General features: G+C 36.1%; 1 pseudogene; it reads left to right on the forward strand.

Moving 5' to 3' along the window:
* The first annotated feature begins 7257 nt into the window (after nt 1-7257).
* Nucleotides 7258-10670, forward strand: LOC149794523 (cytochrome P450 2U1 pseudogene; annotated as a pseudogene).
* Nucleotides 10671-17363: the final 6693 nt, after the last annotated feature.

The raw sequence follows: 17363 nt of genomic DNA on the forward strand, positions 1-17363 counted from the left end.
AAACTAAGCTAAGATCCTCTAAGTTCGATTCCCTGGCATTAGTTTAACGGAAAAGTTTCTCCACCATCATTTGACCACAGCTTTAGTATTCTAATATTTACAACGTTCATTCATCGATTGTACGCAAGTCTGTGCTACTTTATCAGCTCCTCTGCCATAGTTTGAGATAATAGTAGCCATTTTGATTTCTGACTCCTCTTCACTTCACTGTATGCCACATGTTGCGACTTGGGTATTTCTAGTAGCGATACATGTTCTTGATTTACTGTATTTTCTTTCTCGTATATTTTCTTTACACTTGTTTGCATTTTCTGCTACTTTTAAAAATATCACGACTCTTAAGTTTGTATGGTATATTATCCTTACGAAATTTCAAAAAGACACATGTCATTGAAATAATTGCTTCCATAGGAAAAAAAACCCACTATTGTAAAATATCACTAGAGTGAATTGGTGATATAGCCTCCTAAAATCATTCTGCAAAAACGTAATGGAAAGTTCTCACAGAATACTACATCCAATTATGCATGTGATGTATTTCGCAATAAAACTGAAATTTCCACGAGTCACCCATGTTACGATTGCTTGTGTATTAGTTTTAATGTTTGTAAAGTGACTAGTGGACAGGTAAAGAAAAATGCGTCGTAAAGGTCTCGTAGACCACCTTATGATGGGATGGGGTGGGGTGCTCCCAGTATTATCTTTAATTATTTCAGAAGACAAATTCATTTAAAATGTCAAATTCCAATTCAATAGCAGGAGGCAAATGACTTGCAACAAGCACATCACATACAAAAATACGAACTTATTTTACTATATAAGAAATTAATTCTAACAGTATGAAATATATTTTTTGTATCTAAACATAAAGAACATTTCCATACAATTATGAGATGCTTTATTTCCACAGATATCAAACTAGAAACTACATTTGTATATAGTACAGATAAGATGATTGAGTGTAAGGTACTTCACTGATAAAACATCAGTCTCCTTTGGTAGCAAATATAAAAATAAAATATATTGAATACAAATAATGTTTCTACCGCTACCAGTAACCAGCTCAATTTGTTTTTATTATTACTGCTACAATACATTACCAAACTTCCCTGATACATTTGGATATGAAATGAATGTAGTAGTTAAAAAGATTAGTACAAATTTTTACATGTATCTTCTACAGATGTGATTGTTTTCTGTTAGAAGAGTACCCGCCCCACATATTTTTTTAAACACTTTAAAAGTTCTTAAGGCTGCTCACAGCTCAGGCTGTTGTAGCATCTATCGCCCCCCACCCCTCCGCTCCAACCCCCATATTTATCTTCATTTGTCTGTGATCTTATCGTTATTTTATTCTGTTTAAAATATAAGTTAATATTGTCATGACACAAAAAATATCAGCACAAAACAACTATGCAATAAAGCAAAATAAATAATTAAAAACTATATACAGTCCTGTGTTTAGCTTTTGAATGGAAATATTGAAGAAAAATTAATATTTCATGGAAACCGGCTTTCATAAAAACAATATTGTTAGATGAATTAGTCTAAAACAACAATTACCATTCACGTAGGCATTTATAAGGAACAAACACCTGGATTGTCTAGTCTTGAAGTTAAACAAGTACCAGTGTGTTACTTTGTGGAGATCATTTGATGTACCTGCTGTTGATGAGTGGTCAGTAAGCAATGAAATTGTTGTTCCCAAGTCGTATAGACACGAAATTCATAGTCTAGCTGGTCAGGTTGGTGTCAGTGAGACTTATCACACGATCCTCAATCATTTTTATTTGCCCAAAAAAAAAAATTGATGTTTATAAGTACCATAGATCTTGTTACACTTGTCAAATGGTTGGAAATACCAATCAGAAGATATCTTTGGCACATCTGCAACCTATTCCTGCATTTGACCATTACACAAGCCATTTAGCATAAAAATTTACTGTCGGTTCCGTACCTAATACCAAATCAAGCAACCAATACTTGTTGACCATAATGTGTGCGTCCTCAAGATTTATATAGGCTATTCCTTTGGTAAATATTAAAGCAAAGACTGTTCTAATAGTTTAGGTAATGTTTTTTAACAGTTGTTTGTCTCCCCAAATCTGTACAGCAATTTTATGTTAGATCATTTCCAACAACTTATGTATGAATTAGACATCCAACAGTTTAATCTGTCTGCCTATCACCCTGAAAGTCATAGGGCTAACACAAGACTGCTAGCAAACACTCTCAAATACCCAGGATATATGTATACAATTATAATGAATCAAACCTTAAAAAGACTTGATCAGTAAATTCCTGCGTTGTGTAATCATGTTGGTAATTATCACCAAATGAAAGACCCCATGGTTACCCCAAAACAGCAAAAGACTGTCCCAAAACACCACTAACTACCCAGGATACATGTAGGCAATTAAACACAATCAAACCAAATAAAAAGACAGTGATCAATAAAATTCTATCCTGTATAATCATCAAGCAAGTACAGTAGAGTTTTTTCTCATGTTGATAACTTGCTGAAGGAAAGATCCTAAGAATGCCCCAAAACACGTTTTCCGACCCAGGATACATGTATACAATTACAATAACTTAATGAAATATGTAGTTTTGATGCTCTCTCTCTCTCTCTCTCTCTCTCATCAAAGATAATTCACTAAACTACTTTTATATTGCAAAGAGCACCACACTTAAAAAGTCGGCATCATGAATCACCACATTCATATTTCAAAAATTCTTTTAAAGTTTATATTACAATGTGACAATGAGCAGCTGAATAATTAGAACCTTAGGGTGCTATGTTTATATCTTTTAATTCTTGAATCAATTTATTATTTTTAATTGGTTTGATAATGATAAGAATTACAATAAATAAAAGTAAAATCTCCTGTAACATAATGTCCTTTGTCTCTAATTATTTTCAGTTTTAGAGACACAAATTTTAAAGGATGCAAACCGGTTTTAAGGCTGTTGTTATATATAAATACATTCAAAGGTTAGAGGTGGAGGTTATGTACATTAAAAATGCAAATTAAGTATTGAAAAATAATTGTACACTAAATCTAGTACTTCTAATCGCAAGTAAACAGTGTTATCACGAAACAAACTTGATTTTCCACAATTTGATTATTTCGGCTTTTGTGACAAAATATCTTAAAAAATGAAGATTGTGATAAGAATAAGAAAACCTTTAAGAATTAAATTCTTTTAAATGTCATTTTACCTACAAACTTTTTTATGTGCTGTTGATGTTGCTATGAAGCATATTATTTTCGTCTGAGTTTATGTACAATAGTATTATAGGAAAGGATGAACGTCTGTGAGGTGCGTCAAAATGGGTGACGTACAATACAATAGGTACAACCAGGGTTCGTCTGATGAAAGCTCGTTAAGAAGTGTTAAGAGGGAATATATATTCGTCGTTTCTGATCCTTAATTTGCAAAAGTAACTGATGTTTCCAAATGTAATGATACATATCACTAAGAAGTAGATTTCTTAAACGGTGAAAGTAAATACTTAAGTGCGTCAAAACTGGGGCTGAAGAAGATGGACCACACTGCTGTAATTTTATGCGTCTTTCTTTTCGTAAGGTGCTGTAAATCACTTAGATCTCTGAGAAAGCAAGTGGTTTTAGAGAAGGATTAAAACTTCGTTGCTAACGTACACCTTAAAAAAGGAACTAAAAGAAGTACAATATTTATCGACATAAAATGAATGCTGTAAAGCTCCGTGGGGAGCAATAATTATTTCTGGTGAAGGAAACACTTTAGAAATTTAGAGCGCCGTCTTTTTTCATAATGTCATGCTAATCTTTAGTATGCCATCATGACACCAAATGGCGACACATGTTGGAAAATAAAGACGATACTGATAAAATTTAGTATTTACATTGTTTTAAGGCCACATCTGTATGGGAACAGCAGTTGGAATGATGCAGTTGTAATGTGGCAAGTTTCTAAACAGAATACAATGACGCAGAAGAAAAGTAGATCTAAGCACTTGCAAGCAGACATTTACAGCTAGCGTCAATGAAGAATAGCACATTCATGACTAGAATTATGAATGTAGCACTTGCAAGCAGCCATTGACAATAATGCAAAAGGAAAGTAACACTTGCAAACTGCCACGTTTAATGAAGATTAAATTGCTTGTAGGGCGAAATGGAACAATGACCGAGCTTATCCAAGACGGTGTATTTGACAGAACCTTCCCGCTACTTCCAGAAGATTCACGACAAAACCAAATACATGAAACGCGTGGACGTCCTTCGTGAGGACTTGATCCCGGTCAATTACGAAGAAGAATTGGACTTTGTAGAAGCCGACGAATTTGGAAATGTCATCATTGCGGCTTACGTGACAGCCCATGCTCGCTTAAAATTGTACGAAGCGTTACACCAATTAGGAGATCGTGTCCTTTATTTTGACACGGACAGTTGCATCTAAATCGATCGCTTGGGTCACCGACACCCTGAGGTCGAAGGAGACCGTTTAGGAGCCTAGACGGACGAGCACCCCAACGACAAGATTCTAAGTGTAAAGTGAAAGAATTGACTCTCAATTATCGCACCAGCCAGGTGGTGAACTTTGGGGTTTTGAAAGAAGTCTTGCAGTCTGGAAAGAATCAAGATTTCCAAGTGACCACCTACCAAGCTCACAAGATTGTACGTTGAGCCAAACACCAGATCATCAATCGACCTTAGTAAAAAGTGCATCAAGTCGTGTATTAGAAACGAGTGCGACTTCCCAACCACTTCACTTTACCGTACGGACACACTGGTATAAAACAATTTGGTTCCAAGACAATAGCCACCAACACTTAAGATGACTTCGAGTCAGCAAGAATTGAATGAGAGGCTCAAGTCCAATGAGAAACTCGAGTGCGATGCTGTGTGTAACGATCACATCACCAACGAATTACGACGTCTTAGTTGTTTATTTGCTAACGCCATGGAAAACTATGTGCAATCAGTGCAACTTCCAGACTACAAGACTTTACCTTATGGACACTTTGATATCAACCAGAATTAAAAGGTTCGACTTCCAGGAACGACACTTCATTGCGAGAGCAAGCGCCGAAAAAGATGAATCACTCTACGCAGATGAAAAAAGAGAAGGAACAAACATCGCTGGCTTCTTTCACCATCACCATATCGTCACAGCAAAGTGCGTCCAAGAACGGAAAGGATTCAGTAGCCCTAAAGGAGTATTTTAGCATCCAAATGACTCAGATAGCGATTTTGAGAAAATTTAGGACGACAACTTACTCCTACACAGTGCAATTTAAAGACGCCGCGTGTGACATTCCACCCGAGGAATCAGCAGGTTTCATTACGGACTTATTTGACTCACTGTTAGAGGAGCTCAAACGACAGTACCAAGTCAATGATCGTGGTTGTTTGAGCCTATCTATGTATCACGACAGTTTGAACTCTCCTGTATGTCGCAGGTTTAGTACACCTGCAGAATTAACTTCTTCCAAACTTTTGAGGGCAATTGAAGACGTGCAGACGATGAGAGGAAAATTTGACATCACCGATGGAAAAGTGACTATTCATATTGCATACGTTGTACCTACATGGGAAGAAGACAATGACTGCACTTGATCTGCTTACCGATAAATGTACCTAGCACGATGAACATAACAGAAGAATGACGAATGAAAGGGAGTTCGTGATGAAAAAAATCTACACTGGGACACAAGTGGTAGCTGGCCAGATTTTAAACAACGTGTGTGACGGATACAGAGAGAAACATGAACTTTGTCCTATCTGATAGTTTTTTCTTGCTTTAGCTATTTCTTAAAAATGGTGCGTGAAAGAAAGTGTCATTTTTTATGAAATGTAAATACATTGTATATGAGGTGTTTTTTAAGGCATGAACTTTAATTTTAAAAAGTAGCTTACTAGATCCAAGAACTGAATAACTTCTAAATAGGTTTGTTTCATGTCCAAATGACTATATATTATATGGATAATCCTTAGACCATAGCACAGGTCAGAGAACCCATGTATATACTTAAATATTTTGTACCCAAACAATAGACTTTTCTTATTGGAGTCTCTATTCTATCTGTGAGTCTTTCTTTGGAACATCTCTCTCTTATTTTCTGTATGTTTCCGTCTTCTTTGTTTGCACGTGTACTTGTTTGTTTCTGTATGTCTATGTTTGTCCCTATGAACCTTTGTCCCTATAAATGCATTTCACCCTATAAACCCCATGACGTTATCCATGTTCAATTTCCATTGACCCCAAAGTGCAAACTTCCTATTTGAACTTTATTGTCCCATTGTCCGTAAGTGGCCATGTATGCCCATGTTAAAGTCCCACTGTTATCAATTTTTATATACCCATTTTTTTAACTTTAAGGTCCCATTGTCGCTAAAGTGGCCCTTTATTCCAATGTTAAAGTCCCATTGTCGCCAAAGTGCCGGCCCTGTATTCCCCATGTTAATGTCCCATTGTAGCCAATTTTGATATACCCATTTTAAACATTAAGGTCTCATTCTTTTACACTCCAGTAGGAAACATCATTTCATAATCTATTAACCACATTACATTCCTAACCAAATGCAGTGATCATTTAGATGAACCATTGATAGGATACATTTTTCAGCATTATAAGCATGTGATTCATGCAAAATGAATTAACTTTATATAAATATATGCAAAGCACGATAATTAAAAACGGTAATATTTCTAATGTTATATTTTTGTTCCTTCAAACACTTTAGAATATAGATTGGAGCAATGGGCACTAGTGAACTGTACATGTTTGCCAATATCGAGTTCAAAAGAAATTTAAAAAAGGGTAACAAACTTTATTACTGTGAGAAATAATTGATAATTGGTAAAAATTATTGATCTAGCATTCTCCCATGAATTCATTTTAGGCTGAATATTCTGCACAATGACTTTATAACTTTAATGACACTCTATTGAAGGGCTAGAACATTTATATTAATACCGCGCATTGCTTCAAATTTTCAAACCAAACAAAACTCTCAAATAGTAGGTATGTGTATCACTATAATTGACTATAATACAATATCAGTTCTTGTCCGTCTAAGTCTGTAATTCTACTCCCCAAAGTCGGATCTGAATGACGAGTGACGTATAGATTTACGTAGTACCTGCAAGGATCATAGGGTGTGGAGAAAATAAGAGAACTAGGGTATTGGAGTCTCGTAATTATTGTATTTCCAAACAAAGAAGTCCGCACGCTCAAGATAGCGTGAACAGCGAGGATCTATTTAGAGCTACATACTATAGCCTACATGTTAAGGAGTTTTACATTGACCCCAATACATACTAAATGTACTGCACTGGAAAAGACATTGTGGCATATTCTCATATATTTATACAAGGCATGCACATCGTTCCCAGTGCAACATAAACAGGAAAAGACGTGGATTCAAACCTGTTCGCTGAAGCCGTTGTTACGTAGAGAAATAGCTAACAGTTACTTGGTTCCATTCTCAAAAGTGATAGGAAAGGACAATACAATAAGCTAGCCAGAATCGTAAAGCATGTTTGAAGAGTTAATATACAGTGTCAACGTAGCTTCAGCTTTTCTTTTCTTCTTGGTTTTTCTGTTGGTTTATTACATAACCAAATTACCAACTGGCATTCCGCCATTCCCAAAGCCCATGTTCCCTATATTTGGTAATATTCTTTCGCTCGTTAACAAGGATGTTCTTGAGTATTTTCAGAAACTTCGGAACGAATATGGAGATATATATAGTTTCTATACGGGCAGGCAGCTGATTATCGTAATCAGTGGATACAGTGCCATTAAGGAAGCTCTTGTTCAAAATGGTCGCTTTTTTTCAGACAGACCAAGAAACTTCCTGTCAGAGATGCTGAACAAAAATAGTGGAATAATAGTCACTTCTGGAGCATTGTGGAAGGAGCACCGACGCTTTGCTGTGAATGCGTTGCAAGAGTTCGGATTTGGGCGCTCGTCATTCGAACAGAATATACTTGAGGAAGCTCAAGAATTGGTAAAACTTTTCGAAGAACAAAATGGCCATCCTTTCCAAACTAAAGGCATAGTAAATACATGCGTTGCCAATGTTATCTCCCAGATAATATTTGGAAAAAGATTCAAGCATACAGAAGCCACCTTCAGAAATTATTTGGATAAACTAAATCAAGCAGTGACACATCTTGGCAATGCTAGTGTTCTGGTGAATTGTTTTCCTCTACTTCAGTATTTGCCTGGAGATCCTTTAAAAATGAGGTATCTGAAAGAGAATTCAAAGCAAACAAACAGGTGGTTTGAAAGTATGATTCAAGAACATAAGAACACTTTCGAGGATGGGTCTGCGCGTGACTTCATTGACCTCTATATCTCCGAGGCTCGCAGAAGAGAACAAGGCGGCGAAGTTTCCACTTTTACTCACTTGCAGTTATGCATGTTGATTGGAGATTTATTCGGTGCGGGGAGCGAAACAACGGCGACGAGTATAAGATGGATATTACTACATTTTATCCATTTTCCAGCGATTCAGAAGAAGTGCTTCGAGGAGATAGATAAAGTGGTTGGTAGAGAAAGATTGCCCAGATTAAAAGATAATGAACATCTCTTATACTTAGAGGCTACCATCTTGGAAACATTGAGAGTCTATCCCGTGGCTCCCCTTGCAGTACCCCACGCCGTATCGAAAGAAATCCTTTTTCGGGGATATCGTATTCCTGTAGGGACAACAATCCTCATAAATCTTCATTCAGTACTCCACGATTCTTCAACCTTTACAGATCCAGACGTTTTCCGACCAGAAAGGTATCTAGATGCAGATGGTCACATAAGAAAGCCTGAGGAGCATATTCCGTTCTCCATCGGAAGGCGTGTGTGCCTCGGAGAAAGTGTGGCTCGTATGGAATTATTTCTCTTTCTTGCCACACTCATTCAAAGGTTCGAATTTCTTCCGGTAGAGGGCGAGCCGCTTCCAGAACGGAAGGGAATTCTGGGAATAACCTACTCTCCAGTGCCTTTCTTCATCAGAGCTATGCGACGAAGCTAATGACATGCGTAAACGTGAGGGGTAAACATTCGAGTAAAATGGTGAAATATTCCATTCCTTTTTCGTTTTCACATATTTCGTCTGTATAGACAATACTAACATGAAGTCATTGAATATATGTGACTCGTGTCTTTTAAATTATGTTTGATTATTGACCTTAAGTTCTGTTTATTTTATTTCATGTTTCAGTGGTTACATTTTCAAGATCTGTTTGGAGATTTAGTTTTGCTTATGTTTGTTTTTGTCAATATAATTCAAATATATTTTATTTATAATGGTTCGACACAGACTGATTAGATAGCTCATATTTTACTGTCTCATCTTTAAATTTTATTTTCATAGGTTTGGGAGAGTTCATTTGGTATATTCGTTCTTTTAAAAACAAACAAAGGCAGTTCTGAGACTACTCTCAGGTATTTTGAGTTTTCTGGTACATACATGCAACAGAGAAACACAAAGGGACATTATTAAAATATCGTTTCTCCTCGCTCGTCCAGGATTCATAAGTTGAAATTTGAAATAGTCGATTACTTACTTCGTTAAATTTATTTCATTTATTTATTTATTAACATAATTCGATTTTTTATGGGATGTAAGCGATCTATTTGATGTTACAATACTGGCTGAAATTGCTTTAACTAAAAGTGTGTCCGTTAAAAAATCTTGTAAAATGTATCGAAATACGCTAGAAAATTTCATGAGACGGACATTTGCCGAATTTTGCAATCATGCTGAAAAATGAAATATCAGTCGCAACAGCACGTGCATCTCCATGACCGTACGCTCATGGTATGTTTTAGGTAGTGGAAATGCGCGTGGAGTTGGGATTGATATTTCATTTTCATGCTATAGGAAAGCATTACAAGTATGTATGTACAGATAAACCTAGGTTTTATTTCGTTTTATTGTAGCGAAGATCTGGTGATTCTTGCATATATTTCAAGCCTAGGTACAAGCTTAACAACAATTTTGCAGTTTGACTATTTTGACTGCATTTATTGATAACTACAGAAATTCTTCGTTGTAAAACTGGTGAACAAGGATATAGCACAGCAATATAGAAGTGCCAATCAATTCGACTTTCAGATTCATGAAAGAGAAAACGTTGAAGGTCCAAGATACTCGAATGAAGCAGTTTCAGTTTGCTGGAGTACGGTTTTGTTGGTGGGAGTTCGATTTTATACCGGAAAAACAGACTGAATGTGAATATTTTTTTCTATAGGATATATTGCTTGTTATGAATGAATTTATTATTATTATTGTTATTATTATCATTATTATTATTATTATTATTATTAAGCACAAAAAATTGAGGACAATTGTTTGGTGTTTTCCCTCTAATTTTTCGAAGTTAACTTTCGGATATTCTGTTCTAGAAAATATTTCTACCATTCGTAAGTTTGTTCCTAAACATTATATTTTCTTTGCTTCTTAAATTCTTCATCCTACAGACATCGTAGCGATATGACTAAAATTTGAAACACACACACACACACACACATACACACACACACACACACACACACATTTCTTAAATTTATGCTCAGAACTTGAAATTGTGTAGATTGTATACATACGTCATAACAATGCAATGTTGCAGTTATGCAATTGTATTTTTATAATTAAAATTATTGTAGTTGTCAACCCATTTCGCATTTTATTGCATAGTGTTTCATCTACCATCCTCTTTTAAGTCAGTGTTCAGTAACATGTACTTACTGTGAGAGATATAGGAACAACTGGACGAAGCCAACTAAGTGGGGAGGCTCAACCCAGAATTCCAGTGCAAGAAAGATTCGCTTTAGCTTATGTTAGGACTGCAGTTCTTTTTTTGTTTCCTCTGGTGTGGGAGGACTTATTGCGTCCACCATATTTGCTTCATGTTCCTTCTTTTTCTTCTCATCAACATTCGCATCTCTCCTCCCTCTGATTGCACTGTGTAGTACACACAGTAGCCAGAGTGGTGGATGAAGTTCCTGCAGTAGTCATAGTAACTAAAATCACATCGGATTCTGAATCATTTCATACGGATGCAAAAGCTAATTAGCCTTTAGCAATCAGAATTCTGTGGGGAAAAAAAGATAATTTGTTATTCGTCCTTTTTATCGATTTACGAAAACTGTATTTGAAACACTCCACTTTTGCAATAGCTTTACGACCAGAGTGAGGTTGTGTTACCTGGATATATATATCAATCTGTTAGCAAATATTAAAAATTATCTAAACAGAGACACAATGCTTTCCATGAACATGGAATGGTGTTCATGTGATTTTATCGTAGCAGTATCGTTTGTCTCTGTCAAATACATTACCTGATCACATTAGCGTTAGTGATATATCTCTCTGCTTCCTCTAAAATTAGTCCTCACTTGAAGACAATAAAACGTTCTACATGTCAACTCCTTTTTCTACTCGCTAGGTGGCTACCGTTATTCCCGTACGTAACCAGCATTTAGTTTCGCTTAAGGCTTCAAATATGGATCTTCATGAATTGAATTTATTCTGTATTTAAATTTAACCATCCTCTTTTTTATTTCAGTGGTATTGTAAGTCAGAGCGTGTTATTTGTTGCATGCAACAATTTGTGGATTCAGGTGAATTGATTCGAATTGTTTCAGTTATCGAACCGTGATTGTTACGTATGACTTTGGCCAGTAAGATACAATTTTTTTGCATTTAAACGTCATTTCAATAAATTGATTGCATTTCTATAGGGGGTAGTTCACCATTTCCACAAGTTACATTAGGCCCCAAGTGCAAGCCTTGCTAAGAGTTCAGGACATCAGCCACAGATGTTCCTGTAAGCAACACTACAAAAATATTCTGTAAGTTTGGTTTTTGCCTCACGATATGAACAACCTAACTTCCATCATTATGTAGCGGATAATCAATGCAGATAAATCCGATTATTACTTCTCAATATTTTGTTCATCTTGGTATGGAACACTCCGTATATATTATCTTGGCATCTTCCTCCCAAACGAGAGCATTTTTAAGCATGGGAGAAGGCATCAAACAAGACATTTACGCTGGGCTTTTAATAAGACGTTATACTAATGTTATGTCCCGTTCATGACGTACACTGCGGTGAATTCATTTCTGGACGAAATGCTATAACAGCATGACGTATAGCTTTGGTTTACGACATGAACAACCTTATTTCTCTCATTCTTCGCTCAGGATGCATAATCACTTTGTATATGGAACTCTCAGCCCTTATCAACTTGTAGTCTTCCCCCCAAACGCATCGCAAGTATCAGATACAATGTTGATATGGGAAAGAAGTTTATTACATCTCCTCGGCCTACTCAATTCGGTGAAGGGCTTATTACAATGCCAGTTTATCTTGTTGGGATTCACTCTTACTAATGTACTTAGGACGGTTAATGACATGTAGATGATTCATAAGAAGGAAGTTCATATAAACCTCTTGGAAATGAAAGCCATTCATTTATACATTCCACGCTTACGTGTAAAATATCCTCGGAAACACGATTTTGATAATGTCGGATATATCGGTGGTTTTTGACGTACATTTGCAAAAGAATGCTAACAATGACCAGAACTTTGCCGCACGGTATATGAATATCTTCATGGGCAATCGCGATATCAGATAATATTCATGTCCGATACATTGATGCACGGTTCATTGTCCTGGCCTTCTCGTTATCAAGGAGAAGATATATGATTCATACAAAGTTGTTCTTCTATGAACTTTCTGTCGGGCTTGTGCCATATGGGCTGTCCAATACTTTTCTTTCGTTCACGTCTCCAGAAACATAGACCGTCTAATACTCTTTCAATCGGTTGGGACGTAGTTTGGGCATACATCTTCCCTCCAGTAATTTTAATTATGACGATAATTAATAAATGATGAGCAAGACTGGAAATAGTTTTAATTGCGCCTGTAAATTTAAACATCTTTGATCAACGATTTTTTCAATTTAGGGACAGACACATCCAGAACACTCAGGGACTAGGTACAAGTAAATAAAATTTCTGCTCACGAAAATACGAGCGTTTTGGTATGAGACTGGTTCGAGACATAAATGATAAGCCGAGTGAGCTGACTGGCACGCCATGTCTACCTTCTCAAGGTCTCATTTGCGTGACTTGGTCTCGCTAATGAAAGAACTCGATCTCACTGGGCTAGTGGTACCTGCGCTGACAGTAACCACGGTCCATCATCAAGAAGAACTGACTGGAAACGCTAAAAATATATTAACTTATCGCTAATCATTGCCTCATCAACAGATGCTTTGCAAGCTGCTTGGAACTATTCGTGGATTTTCGGAAACTCCTGCCTCCCTAATAATGCAATTAAGGGCAGGTTCGCCCCGCAATGATGCAATACATGGGCGTTTTCACATCCGAATAATTTGAAGTACTTATTCACTTGGCGAAGGTGAAAACTGTGTTATTGATTCTTCATCCAGTCATAAAGTTTATGACTTAATTTTGCAACCCCGGTCGTACGATGCACCTAAATAACCTTGTAAACGTATTTTTGAAATGCTTTTCTTCAATAAATTTACCTTTTCAAAGTATATTGCTTAAATAAAAGTAACTGAACTTGGATTTTACTATTAAAATCGTGGTGCGTGTCCTGGTAAATAAAAGAAGACAGTTACTGCATCATCTGATTATCAATAACGTATAAAACATTATTTAATTACTTGTTTACCAGTGTTGGAAACTTTGTACACATGCGACATCACAAGGGTGTACATTTTATGTATTGCAGTAATTATGGCGAGATATTTTATGTATACAGAAAAATTTAATACGTGTAGCCCGCGGTCTCTGCGCACTAGTCGTCAATGTGACATGCAGCCTCGACATTCAAGTTGTCAATGGGAGATGCAGACTCGACATTCAATTCGTCAATATGCCATGCAGACTCTGCGTTCTTGTCGTCCCAGAGTAACATCTAACGAGTTATAGGCCTCTTGATGGCAATCCCAATGTTCAAGGATATCCTAAGGCACCGACTTTTTAATTATACAATTGGGGTAGGGGCAAAATTTCCTGAAAAAGTATTATTTTCCTAGTTCAATAAAAAGAACTGATTATTTCCATTGCATTAGCTGGAAAATATATTATCTTAAGGTTAAAGAAAACATATATTATAGTTCGAAAGATCTATGGCACCCAACCAACAAATTGAGATTGGTCAGCCCACTTAATATACTCCGTCCTTACATGTCAAAAAGCATAATAAGGGACTGAACAGTTAAAGTTCCAGATCGGAGAAGTTGGGCTTGACTATTTGTTCCGAAATAATTCTCCGCCGAACTGAAGAAAATATTCTTGTTGTGGTTAATACTAATAATAATAATGTTCTGGTGACACATGAATTAGCCAATGGAAATGCAGCTTTCAAAAATCTGAGAGTGAATCAGATCGTTCGGTACACATTCATCCTCTTCATTCAAATGTCCTTGGACCCTGGTCTCCCATGATGTTTCGTGTGCGAAGCATCATGGGAGGCCAGGGTTCCAGGCTATTCATCCACACTGCTAAGTCTAATCAAGCTAGGTACACATGCATGTCTCCAAAAAGTGTCTATTTTTAGCGAGTTTATTATAAACATTATAACAAGTGTTACGCGTTTAGGCTCGAATAAACAGTCGCACAAGAAAGAGTGAAAACAACAAGCTTTGAAATAATTAACAAATTATTTATGTCCCTGGAAAAATACTGTAAAAATGAAGAGAAGAAAAAAGAGCTTACGGTTTTAAGAATCAAATCAAAAAATAATCCAAGAATAATCCACGAATAAAATTTCAGAAGTCCTAATATTGAAATATTCGAATGAATTCAAGTTCGAGTCCATAAGAAGAGTCCATGGTGGAAGGCGATGACGTATGGTGAATCCTGTACTGTGTTGAAGTCTAATGTTCTTTGTAGAAACACAAGAAATAATCAGGTTATTCAATTACTGAAATGTCTTTGTTCAAGAATTTGGTATGAAAATTCAAAATATTTCCACAGAAACAAATTAATGTTTAAGAATCCAAATAATTCGAATAAACATTAAAATTTAATTTCCAAAATGACACGACACAAGAAACACCTTTATGTCCCAATGTTTCGGAGCCAAATTGAGATATCCCCCATCTCTCTCTCTCTCTCTCTCTCTCTCTCTCTCTCTCTCACATATTTACCAACCCGCTTTAAAACAAAAGTTTTCATCCAAACAAACTTGTACACATTCATGGCTCCAATAAGTTCCTATTTTTTAGCGAGTTGATTATAAACATTATAAACAAGGAGGTCATACCAGAGAGAGAGAGAGAGAGAGAGAGAGAGAGAGAGAGAGAGAGAGAGAGAGAATAAAGGGAAAAAGCAGCAAATAAGAGAAGGATCTATATAATACTCTGATGTGAGATTCAATGCAAGTGTTATAGTGTGTGGATATGACCCTGTGGGCCTGGTAATCGATACGACACATTCATGCAGCTATGAATAAACCAAGACACATAGGATCAAGAACTGGTACTGATGGAAACCTGCATGCTAGTACCTACATGTACACCAGGTTTACACTCACCTGCTTCCTAACTGCGATATATTGCAAGCGAGAAAGCTGAGTGGGAGTTAAAAACCGGAAGGATGCTTTCGACTATTTTAACACTTTGATATATGTATTTATTACTCTGGAAACGCTTCAAATGCAGGGGATTCAGGGGATTTTGTTCGAAGGGCTCACATTGTAAGCTTCGCTCCACAGACCTCTCGCAAACTTCTTTACGGATCCCCCTCCCCACACACCATTTTAAAAAATTCGCCCCTATATTGTGACGTCTTTATTGTATGTACCGAGTTATATAAAGATTGCACAGCATTTCCACAACTGCAAAGGTTCAAGTAAACATGTAAGCTTGACGCGGTGTTAAGTACAGAAGTACCTATAACCAATTTCTATAAATACTCGATAGCGTATCCACTGTTACACAGGCAGGAAGAAGTGTATATCAAGCGGTAAGATGATTTTGTGTTAAGTACGGGATTACCTCTCATTTACTGGGTTCCATTTTCATGTGACGAGATCATTGCGCCTCAGAATGTGAACAAGGGATCATATGCGTATAAAGGACATAACTGTTTAACCATAATCGTCCATCATGTTTTAGAAGATCTATCAAAACGTGTCAATGTAACCACGGTGCTCGAATGTTTCCAGAAACTTCGGAACCAGTATGGTATTACGATATGTGGTCTTACAATAAGTAATAGAAAAGAGTGAGAAGCAACAGGCTTGGAAAATTAAAAAATAATTTATTTCCCTAGAATGCAAAGTGAAAATGTAGAAAAAAGGAACTTACGGTATTGTGAACTAAATCTTAGATAATCCTAGAATTACAGACACAATTCCTAATAGTTAAAGTTCTAAATAAACTTTAGTCGAAATCCAAATTAAATCCAACGATGAAGGCGTTCATATCCCCGTGGTGGCCTGTATACTTCTGGTTTGACAACATTCTTTTGTTGGATAAAAAATAATACAATCCAAGAATTAAATCTTATTTTTGAAGAGACCTTTGTATTTCCAGAGATGAATCACTTTGAATTCAATAATTTGAAGAAATAAATTCCAACCCAAATGTATTACTAGACACAACATAATATCTTTGATTCTACAAAGATTTTAAAGAACGAATGTATATTTGTTTCCAGTCACAAGATTATTTAGTCTTCCATCTGTCCTCAGGTCACAATTGAGATTTTCTAAAAAAATCCTAACCTAATGAAAAATAACTTTCTGGAAGATTATAATGTTTACCAGATAAAATCTTAATTATAATTAGAAGTCTGTTACTAAAATTATAATATAAAATGTATAATAAACAACAGGTTGACCTGGCAATTCATAGGGAATTTCAAAAGTTCGAGATCAGATTGAGATCAACATATTTACTCCAAACCCAAAATCGATAATACAGGTCAGATAAAAAGTAATTTTGATTTCTTTTCAAGGTCAAGTCCAACATACAATGTCACATTATCAATAGCATCCAATGAAAGACAAAAATAAATACAAACACTTACTAACAAACCTTGTAAATTAAATATGCATAACAATTCATAACATATTTTCCTATGCCAGGATTCCAAGTATCTCCGAACGCAAACGAAGTTTCTTGCTGGAATCTTTATTTCAAAATATAACAACATTGATTTTATCAGCATCGTATCGCAGTCTCCACTTAGCTGCAAAGTCGTACAGGTTTCGAAGCAGAATACCATGCCATCAAATGATGAGGATAGCAGCATCGTGTCGTTAGCTAGTAGAACCCATGGTATTCTTAGGGTACCAACAAGTTTTCCAAATGT

Source organism: Sinohyriopsis cumingii, chromosome 8, assembly GCF_028554795.1.
Source record: "Sinohyriopsis cumingii isolate HCF-2022 chromosome 8, ASM2855479v2, whole genome shotgun sequence".
NCBI lineage: Eukaryota > Metazoa > Mollusca > Bivalvia > Unionida > Unionidae > Sinohyriopsis > Sinohyriopsis cumingii.